Below are 17,371 nucleotides of genomic sequence, written 5' to 3'. Positions count from 1 at the left end.
CGTTTGGGTGGACATAAAAATGCCAGGAGGCATTCGACCTTTTTAAATTAATGTTCAGCATCAAAACAATTTTAGCTACACTCAGCCTTTCAGAATCGTTGAAAGTCGGCATCGATACTCTTGACAAAGAGGTTGGAACTGTACTCATACAGGAAGAAGTGGAATGCGATTGAATAGCAGGTTGGAAAAGTTTCGAAGAAGATCAACATCCAACAGAGGACATACTACACGATTAAAATAAAAGAACTATTGGGCATGGCATTGGCTTTACAACATTTTAATATTTATGACGCGAACAATGTGTTGGAAATGGTTCTGTGCACGTATCACAATCCGCTTACGTTCATAGAACGCGTTGAAGACAAGAATATGAGACTGTTTCGCTGGAGCTTACGTTAGAGACTTCTAATTTAAATTTCATACACGTTGCGGGTCGTAATGTTTTAATTGCCGATGCATTGTCGTGGGTTTAACTGATAATGTTCAAGATAAGTCTATATTTACTTAGTGCTATATGGTCTCTACAGTTATACGGGAAGAAGTTAAGATGAACGAAGATTGAATTTATCTGTTTGTTAGGGTAATGTGTTTAAAGAAAACCATAGAATAAAGCCATCGTTTAATTATGTTTGCTATTTTTTTTCTGAAGGCGAGAGGTGTTATGAAGAGGTAAGGAGTACTGTAGCTTTAAGACAGTTTAAAGCGAGCAGAACTACCTGACAGCACCAAATGTTCTGAACTGACACCGAATCCAACTGAATCGAATTGATACAGAATGTGGATTATATTCATTACTAATTTTCTCTTTCCTGCACTTCAAGCTTCTGCTTCCAAATAATCTTTGAAAACCAAAATTAACGTTACAAAGACATTTTAAATGGCATGCATCTATGAGATCTGTTAAACAATTTGGACAACATAGCCTTATCATTAAAATACTTGATTTCTCAAACCATTTGAAAATTCCCCTCCTGAACTGAGGCTAATGGAGTTTGGAAAGTCCTTTAACATGCGGATGGTTGGCACTCAAACGAAGAGATGTATTTTATTCTTCTGAATGTCTCTCAACATATTTATTTTATCATCTCATTTTTCAAAGATGTGGAAGATATGAAAACTGAAGAACTTCTCTGACTCAATTTCTATGCTAACTTTTCAGCTACAATGTCCATCAGGATATCATACATTGAAGTACAATGTCATTTTTTTCAGAGGTGAATATCATTGAGCATTCATCTATAATTCGATACGTAACCTTCTTTGTTGTGGTTCATTGGTCAGGTCCTGGTGTGATCCCTTCACAGTCGATATAGGTCCACGATCATGCATCACTCTGCTCCCGAGCTTTGCCATTGTACAAAATGTTGTATCTTTAATAATGAATATTTTACCTCTGTAAGTTAGTTTGTTGTTATTTCTTCCAGTCATGTTCAAAAGGCGGTTTCGCCACTGCAGGTCCCTCAGCTCGGTACTACCAATTTATTTCACTCGTATACGTGGCCTCTTTCACAAGCATCACTTGGACTCTCCTAAGCTCCTGCTTGCTTTCGTCTTTCGTGCTGCCTTTACTACTCTTAACCCAATAGCCCCCGGCCCCTTTCTCTCTCCCTTTCAACCCTGACAGTACTTTGAAAGTCCAGATCCTTCCCTGATGGATCATTGTAAAAGAGTTACGAAGAACATTAAAGAATACAGGAAAGGATCAGGCCGAAGATACTGTACTGAACATGACACCAAATTTAACGAATTCCTTCTGCATGCCCTTGTTCTATTTCGCTCCATTCCTTGTATCTCAATGTGCTTGTCTGAACCCGACTTAGCAGCCCAGATCGGGTCTGCCTCCACAGGTACACCTGTCGGCATTCTCCAGACTCCTCACAGTCTCTGTGTAAAAAAAAAACTGTTCCTCATAACTCCGTAATCTTCAGACTGAACAACCCTCCATATTTATTTGGCTGAATTGTGCAATATATATATATTTGACTGAATTCTGCAATCCTCCAGACATTCCAATCCTCCTCCATTCACTCAGCCCGCCCAATCGCTATCACCTTCTACAGTCAATCGAAATCTCCCTATCGCTGTCGCATCCTCCAGTCACTCCAACCCATCTTATCACTGTCATTTTCCCCAGTCAATCCAAATCTCCCTATTTCTCTCTCCTCCTCCAGTAACTGCAGCCCACAATGTCATTTCACCTCCTCCAGTGATTCCAAACCTCCCTATTGCAGTGAAATCTTCAATTAATTCTAGCCCTCCTCCAGTCACTCCAATCATTCCTATCTCTGTCACCTCCTCCAGTCACACCAAGTCTCCCTATTGCTGTCACCTCCTCCAGGCATTCCAACACTCCCTATTGTTGCCGCCTCCTCCAGACACTCCAGTCTTACCTGTCATTTTCATCTCCTCTCGTCACTCCAAACATTCCTAACACGGTAACCTCCTCCACTCACTCCAAACTTCCCTATCGTTGCCACACCTCCAGTCACTCCAACCCGACCTGTCATTCTACTTCCTCCTTTGATGGCAACGTCCTACGAAATGGAGTGAAAGCGGAAGCACGGTACTGAGTTAGATGATCAGTCCTGATTGTATTAGACAGAGGGATAGGCTCGTGAGACTGAATGACATACATCTGCACCTCTACAAAACACTATCTGCTTGCATGACTTCATTCAGTCACTACTACCTTCTCTATCTTTGTTAAACCCACGCGACTTGCTCACAATAGAAATTTCTCCGACCGCAGAATATTACTTGTCTCTCCACCAGTACTTACAGCCCTTCAAATCTGTTTTATCCTCCAGTCCAAAGCCCTCTCGAACATTATGACTTCTTTTAGCTGCTGGAACTCTCCCCATCTCTGTGACTCCATATCCTATAGCGTCCATACATTTGTGTACCCATCCAAACCCTCCAGCCGCCCGCTTTTGTAGCCGTACCACACACACTGACAACTCTTCCCGAACTTTAACCTTAACTGTCACTGTTAACTCCTCCTACAAGTCTCCCTGTTTGAATTATCCTTTTTCGTTTATCAGCCCTTCCTGTGTCTGCAATCTATACTAGCCTCCATAGCACTCCTTACGTCTGTAAACTACTTCGTTCCTCACACCACTCTGTGTGTCTGTGCCTACCCCCAACCCTTATGTCACTCCACATCTGTCAGGCCCAAAGCAGTCCCGACAGACTCTGTAGTCTACTCACTTTTTACCCTCCCCCAAGTGGTGCAAGTCATCCTACAATCTGTAAACCTCTGAGATGCAATAATACTCCACAATCTTGGTTTGCTTCTCCACTCTCTACAAACCTGTCAGCTTCTCAACCACTCTGTCCCTGTGAAACACTGTAACTTTCCCTCTGTGTTCCGTGTTTCTCACCAAAACATTTCTGTCTCTCTGTTAACTGATCCAATCCATCCACATCTCACGATCTCAGTAAAGTCCTGCAGATCCTCCATCCTTCCATAGCTACCTCGACCAATTGCAGCACGTATTCCCCTCATTAAATCCGAAAGAATTGCAGTGGCTTGACGAAGTGCTCCTGCCCGATAAGTTGATCTTGCTGCTCCACGGATGCTGCCTGATCTGCTGTGCTTTTCCACACATCTTGACACGTTCAATTTCAAGTAAAATAATTCAGCAACATATCATCCTCTTTGTCTATGCTACCTCTTCAGTCCCCCACAACTCACCTATTTCTATAATCTCATCCAGCCCCGGTAATGCTGCCTTAGTGTGCTTCCGAAATATGTACTCACTCCAGTCACTATAAGACACTTAACTCCAACATCCACATGATCCTAGTAATCCAAAGGTCCCTGTATCGATTTTTTTTTCCTTTTGTTCATATATTCATGTTTCTACAACCATTTACTAGAAGCCTTTTATACACACCGAGCACGAACTCGAGTAATAATTTCCAACACCGACAAGCTACAATAACTTTTCTTTGCCTCTTCTGTTCCAGCAACTCTGCCCATAACTTCCAGTAAGCTGCTTCAGGGCTGCAACTTCCCCAAGATTCCATATGAATAGCTCCATCCTCTACAGTGCTGTTAATCACTGTAATACCTCTGTGCCCTCTTGTTGGCATCCTATTTTCTGATGCCTTACAGGTAGAAAAGAGACCCTATGAGGCAGCAATGCCGGAATTGGATGTTAGAACTCTCAGCTGAGGCTTGAAGGCGACCATAATCTGGGAGTCACAAATGCAGAGAACTTGTAAGCGATCCGCTACAAGTCAGTGAATATAATTCGTCATTAAAGCACCATACCCACTACTATAAGGCAGTCAAAGTGTCCTTGTGAGGAGGCAGCCTGGATTGAGAGGTGGAGAAAAAGAATTCCCGCCTGGGAGAGACAGAGACAGTGACATGTGAGGACTCACAATGGAGTGGGAGCTGAAGGATAACACGTGCCTGGGAATCACAGTGATGGTGACCCTGTCAGGGAGCAGAGTGCAGTGCGAGCTGTAGGACAACACAAACCTGGGAATAACCGAGACGGTGACAATGTGAGGGAGCAGAGTGGAGTGGGAGCTGGAAGATTATACGCACCTGGAATTCACAGAAACGATTATCCTGTAAATGACAAGCGAGGAGCAGGAGCTGAAAGATTACAATTGCCTGGGAGTCCCCGAGACGGAGAAGCTGCAGGTGGAGTGTGTGCTGGACGACGTCCTAGGAGTCACAGAGACTGTGACCCTGGGAGTAGCAGTGAGCAAGTTGGAATGGGAGCTGGAAGTTAACACGTGCCTGGGAGTCTCAGAGACAATAAGCCTGTGAGGGAGAAGAGTGGAGTGAAAGCTGGAATTTCCTGATGAAGGGCTTTTGCCCGAAACGTCGATTTCGCTACTCGTTGGATGCTGCATGAACTGCTGTGCTCTTCCAGCACCACTAATCCAGTATTAACCATCCCTGGAATGCATAGAGACGACGACCCTGTGAGGGACCAGATTGGAGTAGGAGCTGGAGGATTACCTCGTAACTGGGAGTCGCAGAGACGGTGACACTGTGAGGGAGCAGTGTGGAGTGGAAGCTGGAGAATAACACGTACATTAGAGAAACAGGTGAGACAATTAGGTAGCAGATTGGAGCTGGGGGATTACACGTACCAGGGAATCACAGAGACGGTAAACCCGTGAGGGAGCAGAGTGGAGTGTGAGCTGGAAGATTACACGAACTTGGCCCAAACAGAGAGAGTGACGCTGTGTGGTTCGAATCAGTGACTCACCGCGCCCAGCAGGCTCCTGGTCCAAGGTCCCTTCGAGTTGCTGCAGCTGCTGAAAAAAACAGATATGGAGGACTCCCAAGCTTGAGGTAACATTTAAAGCAGATAAAATATTTTCTCATTCGTTCTGACTTCTTATCAATCAACTGACATCGTGGTGTAATTTTGGAGAATAAGCCGAAACATGGTGTTTCAGATAAGGGCAACCACACTCAATTCAGCACACACCTCGTCAACACACCACCCTCTCCACCGCTGCTACACGTCCCTCATCTCCAATGTTTAGTACATGAGGATTAATAGGGTCGGTGGTTATAAACAGAATCATAGGGATTCGATGGAAACCTGCACTATCTCGCAATGGTTACCAAATTGCATTCCAAAGTCCTTTTTCCCACACCCTCACATATAGCCCTTGATTGTCATGTTATATATATACACACATATATGTGTATATAACACACACACACACATACAGATAGATTGATAGATAGACAGACAGATAGATAGATAGATACATACATACATACATACATACGTACATACATACATACATACATACACAGACACACACACACGTCTGTGCCTTAATGATAATCAATAAGTCTGCCTTCACTGCTCTATTGGCAAGATTATTCTAAGGACTCACAGCATGAAGAAAAATAAAATAGATCTCCTCATCACAATAAGAACTCGTGGACATTTCTCAGAAGAAACAATAAATTTGATGTACTTGCAATCTCAGTGTTGGGCTCTATTCCGAGGAGTCAACTTTGAGGCGAAGAAGTGTTGCTGCAACTGAACCCATTCCTACTACAACTTCATCCGGGAGTTTCCGTTGTAACCTTCAGAATCCTTATCGAAGATAAGAGGTAATTATGTTGGATGCAGTCCCGAAACGTTTCACTCCAGCAGTCCTTGAAAAAATGATTTATCCTCCGTGGAATTGTGGACGGTTTGGGCCGATAACGCTAAGAATTTAGGGGAGTGAGAGCTGATGTTAATGAGATATAATACACCCAGAGACAACTTTACAGGGTGGATGTTGAAAGGATGTTTCATTATGTGTAGGTGAGATAAGGAAGTATAAGGAAACGTCTTACACAGAAAGCAGCGAAGACAGTAATTTTAGATATTTTGTTGCTGTGAAAGCCAACAGTTATGTTGGAAAAATTGGAGAACTTGCAAGGTCACCATTTATTTGCCTCGAGTCATAAAAAATGAAGTCATGCGGCGTGAAGCAGCATTCTTTAAAAATACGGGAATTCTCAGTGAAGTTGGATGTAAGTATGCACTGTGTGTCGGCCTTCCCTTCTTCACGGAACAGGGAATGTTACTGAAGATTTCAGGATTGTGTTGCACAGGTCCTCAATGTACTCCAATTACAGACACATCTTGAAAACTCTTTCATTCACTGCTTTCTGAAAGAAGGTTTCATCATTGTCCCTGTCATAAATTGGGATCTTTTAATCTGAGGATATTTTCTCCGGCCACAGCATTGAGCTATTCTGTTCTTATTCACACATAATGTTCCATTAGCGAGCATATAATCCTATAATTTGCCACGTTGTATCCCATCACTGAGTTCGTGTGAAATCCTCATGATTTGCTTTAGTGATTCATTTTTGTTCCACATGCAAACAAGGAGTGACTCCAATCGTTTCCATCACCCCCGTCATTCCAGTAAATGTAATATCAGCCCCAACATCGATCCGTCTGGCAATTCGCCAGTGAATGGGAGCCAATGTTGGCATGCTACCCTGATCATAACTTTTTATCCTTCGGAAAGAAAATCCTGTGGCCGATGTGCTTGAATGAATTCAACATTGAAATTTCCTACGCTGATACGGGAATTCAAATCACACAATTGGCCTTATTCGACACTGCAAATCGGTCATCCAGCCAACCGAGCTCACTAAATCCATGGAACCCTCTATAATAATGCTCTGCCCTCTAAATCTATATTCAGTCCTGCTTATAAAAACTCAGATAAAAAAAACTTCCTTATTACTTGCTATATCTGAACAAAATGTTTCACTAATTTTGCATAAAATACAAGATCCTACTGCATTTTATTCATTCTCTCTGACCTCTCATCAATTCATGATAACCCCTCAGGAATAAATTCATACTGAAACATATAATCATCTATTTCTCATATCTTGGTCAACTCATCTGAGCAATGATTTTCTTCTTATACACTTCAGAGTTTGATAGACATAGATTCTTCATTTGTTTGTAATGCAGATGTGGCTGGGTTCTTGTTGAGGAGGTGAATGAACTATTTCTGGAAGAAGAAAACAGCGGCATATATAACAGAAACAGAAGAGTCATAATTTTTTCAATGAAAAGTACTCGACAAAATATCTTGATCATTCAACCAATTCTTTCAGTTTAACAGTTTATAGTAAGAAATACATTAATGTTTACTGTTACCTTGTTTCTTCATTTTTCTACTTGTTGAATGAAGTAATGCTTCACTTTTTAACTCTATTGCACTGACGGCTTTGCATCTAAGCTTTTTATAACAAGGTACCGTTACCTAACCCAGTGCTTTGTCTTTTTACACTGCACCCTTTTTCACTGCAATCTTGTACTTCTGTACTTCAGGACAATTGGCAATGAAATCTAAATCTAAATATAAATACAAAAGAATGTCAGATCTCCATGGACAAATTGCCTCGTCGCTATGTGTGCTCTACCAGAATTCTTTCTCAATTACCTTCTTTTCATTAATGCTAGCTTCAAGCAATTCCTCGTGAGTTCAGTTCACAAAATGCGCTGGCAAACAATAAACAGCACGGTCTGAACCGACAGACACATCCCTTCTACTGGATAAGGCAGTGGATCATGATCACAGCAAAGACCAGCTTTCTTAAGGCAACTCGGGTCTAAAGTTGACTTCTGTCCCAGAAAAGTTTCGCACATTCCATGAACAAATTGATAAAAGAAATAAATTACTTAGTGCACTGATACTACTGGAAGATGTTTGACAGCCCTTCACGAAGATATAAACGATATTTTCACCTCTCCCAGGCATCATGAGATTCAACATTTAGAAACATTAGTGGACATCATATTGCAATAAGCCCACATCTGCCTTCGAATGTGAGGTGCACAGAAAGTCAATGAAGCAGTGACATTTGTGGGATTGGGCATCAATATCCTCACCGTTCTGTGAGACTCCAAGTTTGTTGAACAGCACGACACACCTTCGAATGTACCCCTTTTTTGGATGACATTTGTGTTACAATGGACTCCGGGATTATCAATAACTTTGAAAAGTGACATGGGAAACCTTAGAGTACGTCGACCACCAAATTTCCACCTCCTCAGATTTAATAGAAAATTTGGCCCAGTTGCATTGTTTGCTCAATTTGTCAGTTAAAGTTCAGATCTTCTTTGAAAATACGTCACAGTTCTACAACAATGCAGAAAACAATTCGCAGCATCTCCCCAAAATTTCCAATGTGAAAAGGACAGCAACTGCTGCACATACACGGGATGCCACTTTGGTAATTATGATAAGCTGCCCTTGCTCTTGCTTCCCTTTCTTCGATTCTTCTTCTATTCTGAAGAGACATGGCCATTGCTCCCTCAAACCCCAAAATGGACAGTTCTTTTATCCAAAGAAGTGGTTGGCAGTGTAGCTCGCATCATTTCCTTCCGATCAGCAACTCTAATGCCTGTGAAGCAAAGCAACAAGTTGAGGGGCGGGATACACAGATAGAAATAAAAATCAATTGAGGCAGTGAAGTGAAAGTGGAAGTGATTTTTTTGATAGAATGGAAACGACAGAGGAAGGGTACTCCTGTATTTTAGTTTTGTTTCATAACAGCTTTTACACAACACGAGCGGTGCAGCATGTTTTTTTCCATTCCGACTTCGACCAAACCTGTGTCTTGTTTCGCCAAACTGGAGGACAGGTAACAATTAAACTTGATATTTGTGCGGCCCTGTATTCAGATATTGGACAGAGTAAGCAAGGCAGGCATTTTCTGAAGGGAATTAAAAAACTGCATTGTGATGTACATTCTGCAAACTAATACAGACTGCTCATATCTGTATATGCGCACACAAACGCACTCACAAGTGCAAGTATCGTGAGAGGAGAATTGGAACATTCGTGTCGAGAACAGATAGTAAAACGAATTTGGCAGCCTACTATCTGCTGATAGAAATTAAATTAGTTGTGAGCAATAACACTTATTACGTTTGAACAGTCTGATTTCTCTTCAGATAATGGAATTATAATTGCTTGACAAAGAATGGAGTTTGCAAGGCGAAATGATGGCAATTTTTCCCATGTTGACAAAGTTTTAATAACTAAATAATTAACGTTGTGCAATTGTTTATTGAATTAATAGTCAGAAGGAGTAACTTACCAGGAAGACCAACAATTGCGAGGGTAGCAACCAGCTTGCATCACCCAAAGTATAATTCTTATCCGCATTGCGAATCATGGCCAAACTTAAAATTTACCATAAAGACCAAAAAACAAACTTCGATCCATTGCTTTAATATTTCAGTCCGTTGCTGTCACATTCTGGTCTGCCTGTCCCTCACTGTGCAGCTGGAGATTCCTTCTTCTGTCGCACGTAATACTCCCTCTGTTACTTTGGGAAAACACACGCATAGTCATCCCTTTTAATAGAAGATGGAATCCGGCTATTGAGAAATTAGGATTCATGCAGACTGACTTTAACTCCCTTCAATGCACGATCAGTTATAGTTCACCGTTTTCCATCGAAATCCTTTCTATTGTGGCAATGCTGCTCCTTTAATAAGGAATAGTTGTCGTTGGCTTTTTTCCACAGGGGTCATAAAGGCTGAGGCTCTGATACTAATGGAACATTCTATATGGTAAAGCCTTTAAATTATGTTTTGTTTTCGAACATATTTGTGCAATGAAAGAGGATGGCCACTTATCCCACTTCAAGGGTTGTTTTGATTAGATTTTATTTGCATCTGCTGATCAGGTTTTAGATATAAACCCAGAGAAGGTGCTGCGAACATTTCTCTGATATCGCTCCAGTAAGAATTCGTATTTTATTTTACCTTTCATTGCGAAAGTTGCGCTTATGGAAAATTGCAATATACTGCAACAGTATGATTAAGTTGTGACAGTTTCGATTCGGTTTTCAGACATGTTAAGTTATTCTAAATGCAATTCTCTTTGGTTCATGTTTCGTTCAGTAAATTCATTCCGTGTCAATTAAATCTGAGTGGTTGGGTCAACTGCATCACTCCCGGAATATCGACTGAGCATCTGCTTAAAACAGTTAGCAAGGTTAGGGTCTAGGCTATCTTCTTCACATATTACTGCAGCTGGCTTGGTCTGGAACACTATCACGTGTTAATAATTTTTAGTCTTTCTTGCTGCTACTTAATCAGATTAATTATGGAAGTAATGATGGAAGGAGCAGAGGGAGTGTCGGTAATCTGTCCATCCTTCTTCAATATTAAGATCTACCATCGGTCTGGTGAGTTGGAAATATCCATCTTTATGTCAAAAAGGAGGATAAGTAAACAGTACAATCAAGTTCACTAACTTTTATATTTGTCAAACATTTCGGTAATATTTGGAGTCCAAAATGTCGGGAAATATGTCGTTGTTTTGAGAATATGCATTTCTCTAGGACAAAAAGTCTCGATATGCGAACCAAAAGTTATGCTAAATTCCCAAAGCGAATTGGCTTAATTTCAGATCCAAATATGTTCATGTGCATTTACCGTCCTGGTCAGAAAACTGCTAATCCAACAATTGCACAGAAAAGATAATCTGGACATGACATCGACTACAAAATTGAAATTTAGACAGGGTGTGGGAAGATGGTGACTGTGATGAAATTCGGGAGACATCAGTTTTTTATCTCAGGCGCATATCCTTCGGTTTGTGAAATGGTTCGAAGATTAGACTGCTGGTTCACAGAGACTGGTTACAAATTAAGACCTGAATTTGTTCGACTGAATTGTTTGGAGCATATTTTCATTCTCCCGATGTGTATTTGTGTTTTCTCCGAGTGCTCCGGTTTTCTCCAAAACGCACTGCCTACGTGGTCTGGCCATGTTAAATCGCCCACAGTATCCAGAAGCATGTAGGTTAGCCAACGGCAGTGTAGTGTTGCGAGGACAGGTTGGAGGTGAGTCTGATGGCAATGGTCATCAGAGAGTCGGTGTGAAATTGCTGAGCTGAATGTCCTGTTTCCACACTGTAGCGAAGCTGTGGTGCATGCAATGTAGAATGCAGAATATCTCAAGTGTAAGGATTGTGGGCAGACAATATCAATGGAATAGGTCAGTTGTACAAGGGACAAGGAGCACACTCACTTGGTGTGCTTTCTTTATGATTAGAAATGTAATGACATACGATTGTCAAAACGCAGTCAGCGTAGAGAGTTTATAGAGATGTAGATTACAAAATGACAGAAGTGATGTTCAAACTTCCAAAATAGTTATATGGTCCTCATCTATGATATTGCGGCAACATCTCTCAGTGGCCCTTCTCACTGGATTATTTGCTCCAGTCTCTCATTCAGTTCACTGTGTGCTACGATCTACTGTTTCTATTCTCCAGGTCGATTTGGCATTTTCGACCAGGAACAAATCCGTAGACCAAAGAGTTGGTATTCAGTTGTTTACAAATTTTATGCATGACACTTTTTTATCACAAGAAATATTTTTCTGACAGCGAGTGTAAAGTATGTTTAATCCATGACTTAAGAGTGTGGTGGAGGGAAGTGATATCGATGTTGTCAAGAGAAAGTTGGATTATCATTGGAAAAGAAAAATGTGTAGGTATATGGAAGGAACCCAAGAGATTAGTAATAAGTATTGATCAGTTGGATAGCTTGTGCATACTCCACAGACTTAAAGGCAGTCATGTAAGTTACAATACTTATTAGAAAGAACCTGAAGAAACAGGCTTTCATGATGCAGGGTGCCCCATGTTCAAGTATTAGTGATCGTTTCCACGGAGGTCCTCATGATCTGGTACAATCCATCACGGAATGCTGAAGAAGGGAAGGATGGAAATTGTTGAAGTCTTGCCCAAAATGTTTGTTTCCTGTTAAGTCATAGGGAATGAGCGAGAAGCTTGGAGACTAACAACAACGTTTCTTATTTTCACATTTTTGACAAGAATAATAGGCAAGTAAGCTTTACGATAATAGCACGGAATTTATTGCAGACGTGTCTTAGAAATAGGATATTTAGAACAGAAAAATGAATTTATGCGCAATGCTCACACAACACCAGGTTCTCGTCCAAAAGGTTCAATTGGAAGCACGAGCTTTCGAAGAGCTTTCAATATTTTACATGAAAGACTTAACAACAATCTAGATTTGTTCCACATATCACTTCTGTTGCATGACACTGCAAATTTTTGTGATAGAATATTGTGTCGAATGATCTTCTCCAAAAATGATCTGTTGAAGAAGCAGCGCTCTGAAAACTAGTGCTTCCAAATTAACCTGTTGGACTATAACCTGGTGTTGTGTGATATATAACATTGTTCACCCAAGTCCAACACCGGCACCTGCACATTATTATTCGTAAAAGCCAGTTCGTCTATGTGCAGGCAAGGTCGCATTTCACAAACTGGATTTTTTTTAGGAAATTACAAAGATGGTTAATGAGCACAGACCAAGGTATGTTCCTTCTGTGAACAGTTGGAATACGTTTGACAATGTTCTTCAAGTCAGGCCGATAAAAAAACGTGAAGTCACATGAGATTTACTGTAAGGTACTAACATTGATTGAAAGAAGACTTAGTCCGAGAAGACTGAACTTACATTGGAACGATAATTTTCAGACTGCAATTCTTGGTAAGTATGTTCCACAAGGAACAGTGCTCGGTAACCTGTAAATGATTTGGACGAGAATGCAGGTGCCCTGATTAGTAATGTTTCCATTAATATAAAGATTGTGGTAGCGAAGGACTATTATGAGGATTGAAAAGAAGACAGAATCGCGTAAATGGGCTCGAGACCTGTGCAGAGAAAATTCATTTGGTGATGAAGTAAGTCTAATATCTAATGCAGTACAAAAGTATAGGTAACTTGCATCAATCAAGACATCAACAGACAAAGGAACGCTCGCTTAGAGGTCCCCAGTTTCCTGGAAGTGTTTGCAAAAATGGTTACGGTCGTCAAGAAAGCATATATCACGCTATCATGCATGTCTTCGTTTTTGGGAATCGGGTATAATATTTAGCAAGGTATATTGCCGATTTATGGAACTTAATATCGGCCCATTTTAGAATATTGTGTATAATTCGCTTTGCCACACGACCAGTTGGATGTGGAGTCTTTGGAGAGGCTACACAGCTGGATAACGGGATGTTGCCCGGTTTTCAATGTATTAGTTGTGGGGATAGATTTGATCATTAAACTTGATTGCATTCAGTTAAAAGTTGAAGGATGACGGGCAATCCGATAAAAGCTTTGATATTTAGGTGCGGATTGGATTAATGGATAGTTCGAGTCTTATTTTTATCCCAACTTTGAAATATCAATTACGTGGGAACATAGCGTCAAGAGGCAAGCACTTAAGACGAAAGGAGCTGAGAGAGGCGAGTCTCGACTTTGTACACAGAGAATGCTAAGTGCCTAGAATACATATCTGGATGATCGTGAAGGCGGAAACAATCGATTCATTTAACCAGTATCTTGCCAGTTTCTGAACATGCCAGAAAAGGAGGGATACGGAACACATCGAGGAAAAAGATATTTAGTCTAGAAATGCAATATCTGTTGCGGTAGTCTTTGCAATTTCTGTTCCGGTGCTGTACAGTTCTTTACTCTTTAACTCTAAAGTTACAATGTTCAAGAATCTCAACGAATGCAGAGGGTAAACACCTTGTTTTCCGTTGAGGCAATTCATAATGTCTTGGACTCAATTTTCAGCTGAGTAACTTCACAGCAAAATTTCTGTTGATGAGAATCCAACACAGCTATTTTCATTTGTACATTCTTTGTATTACTAGAAGTACAGCAGACAGATTTTCTTATTTTCACATCTCATATTTAAGGGTATTTTATATTTCTAAATGCCCTTTCTGATTATTTTCAATCCCTTTGTCTTATGCTTTGGGCACACCCGTCATATTCTGTCGTGTTGTATTTGTCCCCGAGAACTTCTTCCCCGTACATACACATCCATCTGCAACTATGCATGTTTGTTTTTTTAAAATATACTGTTTCCTTTCCGTTGAGTAATTAGGGCGAAGCGTATATGTCTCTACACATTACTTGGTTTCTCTCTGCGTCGCTGTTGTCAGACATGCGAAATTTCTCCAGGATTTTGATTTATGTAGTGTCACGGTTCGCATCGTGCTCTCTTCAGTTTCTTCAGTCTCTTCAGTTTCGAGTGGCAAAGAGTTAACCCAAATATCATTATTGAAAGAAGAAAAAAATAACAATTTTATTCTTTAAGCCCAAAACAGAACATTAAACAACAACTTGTTACAACTCCTTTCTCTTAAAACTATTTTTACCTTACAATCTAAAATACTGGTATGATAACATCTTCCTTAAATTTATGACAAATCGATTTTCGAAACTATTTGTCGTCTTTGAGTTTCGAAAATCCTTTGGACGGTTGTGAGGTCGTATTCTGTCTTCTACTGCCAAACGTTCGTTTAGCCAGTTACATTTCAGAGAGCTATTCTGCTTGTAGTCTGTTGGTGATTGGCTGTTTCTGCTGTTCTAAAAGTACTGCATTTTTCTTTCCTTCTAAATTTTCGTGGCAAATTTGAGAATCATCTTGAAATCCCAAAAACTCTTTCCAAATTTTAGCATTCATTTCTCTCACTGTTATTTTTCTCGACCACAAGTCACCAAAAGTAAACACATTTTCTTACCTAATTTCATTTCAGTATCTAGGGCAATAACCTGCAAGGATGAAATCTACTGCGTTTTCTCGCACGTCACATATACTCAAATCTGTCCAAATCACACACCGAATCTATCTAAACTTATCCAAATAAGGAATCCAAGAACTAAACTGTTCAAATACTGGCGATGAGCCCCGAAGACATTGGACCAGCTCTTTGGTTTGATGTAATCGAACAGAGTAAAATTCAAATGCAAACGGATTATGGTATCTCGGGCATAACTAAAACTAATTGTCCGAATTTTAATTTATTGTATACCACCACAATGGGGCTCCAAGCACTTGCTTTAAAACCAAATGTTGCATTTTTAAGTCTTTCAGTACACTCTGTGCCCGCCAGACGTTTCAGCTCCCTGAAAGGTACAGTACATCTTCACAACTTTATAACAACTCCCCCTTTCATTACAAAAAGATCAACATGAAGAAAAGATGGCTTCATTTTTTTGCTATGACGTACATAGGACTTTAATCTAAATTCATCTTAACTTGTGGGTATGTGTTTGCGCGCGTGTACGTGTGTATGTGAGCACAAACATTGGATAGAAACTAATCTCTTCTAAATTTTATCAGTTAGATCTGTGAAAGCTCATCTGCAATTATATTCTTACAACTTGCAACATTTATGTTTGTAAATTAAAAGTGTGTAACGTAAGACTCAAAAGAAATATGCTCATAATCCTGTTTTGAAAGCATTCTAAGAATGTCAGGGTTTTGTAATCCATGAACAGTATGGTCTCTGACGCGTTGTTTGTGACGTGCGCATTATAATGTGATAAGGTCATTATAGACTCAACAATTCTTTTTCGGTCATGGAATTTTTTTTCTCTGCTAGGTGCTGAGTTTCGATGAGAAGAAACCAACAGGCAGTTCAATGCTATCATCATCTTCCACGAGCAATGCAGCTAAAACTCCTATGTCAATAACAACTTTGAAGGATTCACAAAGTTTATTGTAATTGAAACTGACATGATGGTAAAAATTGCATTTACATGACCAAATGCCTCCTGGCATTGTTCTGTTCGCGGAAATGTTCTGTTCTTCTTCATCACATCTGTTAACGGTACCTCTCCATTGCTGATGTTAAGACGATCTTCTGATAGAATTTGCATAGTAGCAAAAAAACTACTCGACGGCATTCGTCTTTACATTCCGTGGGAACAAACTTTCATGACCGATGTTATGTCTCAAGAACGTCACCACTCCTTTCGCCAAGTCAGTTTCGTGGAAGTTTATGACTGATTTTGCTATTCTTCGTCGTTCAAAGAGCTCTCCCACTGTACCATGCGATTTTTCCAGGACTCACCAAAGATTACAACATCATCCAGATAAATTGTACTTTTTTTAACCCAGCCATAACTCTGTTCATGAGTCTTTCGAATGTGGTGGGTCCATTCTTCATTCCAAAACGCATCACTTGGCATTAAAATAGCCGACATTGATTTCATCATCTCTGATGAAGGTACCTGCGAATAACCACGCAGGAGTTCGAATTTGGTGATGATAATAGCTTGTACAGCTTTTTCCATGCAGTTCTCCAATCTTGGTGTTGGATATATATCCAATTCTGTTACAGCGTTGATCTTCCAATAATCCATGCAAAATCGTTGAGTCCCGATCGGTTTGGGAAGTATGACGATCGGCAAAATCCACTCCCTCTGGCTTGGTTCAATCCCTGTTGAGAATGGTCTCCACCTCAGTCAGGACGTATCTGCCTTTGAAGGGGAAATCCGATTCGCATGTGCTTTTATCGGAGGAGCAAACCCTACGTCTACATCATGAGCAATAGTATTAGTGTTTCCCATTTGATTCCGACATCTGCCCTCACACTGAAGTAACAAAACGTTCTTGTGCGTTCATTGCTTCTGTGACAGATAGTTTACTCATCTATCCCATTCGTCAAGGCCTTTTTTTCAACTTATTTTGAGGCCCATCAAAACCCACATATTCTGAGTTTGTTTCGTCATTCTGCGGGGCAGTAACTAAAACGTGTTTCTCCAGTTCTTTCTCTCACATATAATACGGTTTCAACACGTGCTCGTGACATACCAAACACTGTTTTTTTTTAAATCTGGCATCTTAACTAGATAGTTCACCTCTCTCATTTATTTTTCTCATTTTGATAGCGACCAAACAACCTTGGTTTAAAGGCATCTGTTAACACTGGTAATAGCAGTAAAACGTCATCCCCTTGGGTAAACGTTTGATTCTCAGATTTTTCATCTGCGACCTGTTTCATTGTGGATTGC

This window comes from Chiloscyllium punctatum, chromosome 35 (assembly GCF_047496795.1).
Source record: "Chiloscyllium punctatum isolate Juve2018m chromosome 35, sChiPun1.3, whole genome shotgun sequence".
In the NCBI taxonomy this organism is placed as follows: domain Eukaryota; kingdom Metazoa; phylum Chordata; class Chondrichthyes; order Orectolobiformes; family Hemiscylliidae; genus Chiloscyllium; species Chiloscyllium punctatum.
The sequence above is the reverse complement of the archived record's forward strand: the minus strand, read 5'-3'. Positions refer to the sequence as shown.